We start from the raw sequence: 540 nt of genomic DNA on the forward strand, positions 1-540 counted from the left end.
AGTGCAGTGGCGCAATCTCGGCTCACTCTAACCTCTGCCGCTCAGCTTCAAGTGGTTCTCATGCCTCAGCCTCTTGAGTAGCTGGGACTACAGGTGCCCACCACCACACCTGGCTAAATTTTTTGTATTTTTAGTAGAGACAGGATTTCACCATCTTGGTCAAGGTGATCTCCAACTGCTGACCTCAGGTGATCTGCCCACCTTGGCCTTCCAAAGTGCTGGGATTACAGGCATGAGCCACCATGCCTAGTATTTTTTTTTTTTTAAAGATGGAGTCTCACTCTGTTGCCCAGGCTGGAGTGCAGTGTCACAATCTCGGCTGACTGCAACCTCCGCCTCCTGGGTTCAAGCAATCCTCCCACCTCAGCTTCCTGAGTAGCTGGGACTTCAGACACACACCACCACACCCGACTAATTTTTGTATTTTTTGTAGAGACAGCATTTTGCTATGTTTCCCAGGCTGATCTTGAATTCCTGAGCTCAAGTGATCCATCAGCCTCGACCTAAAGCGCCAGGGTGACAGGCGTGAGCCACGGTGCC

Source organism: Cebus imitator, unplaced genomic scaffold (assembly GCF_001604975.1).
Source record: "Cebus imitator isolate Cc_AM_T3 unplaced genomic scaffold, Cebus_imitator-1.0 Scaffold229, whole genome shotgun sequence".
Taxonomy (NCBI): domain Eukaryota; kingdom Metazoa; phylum Chordata; class Mammalia; order Primates; family Cebidae; genus Cebus; species Cebus imitator.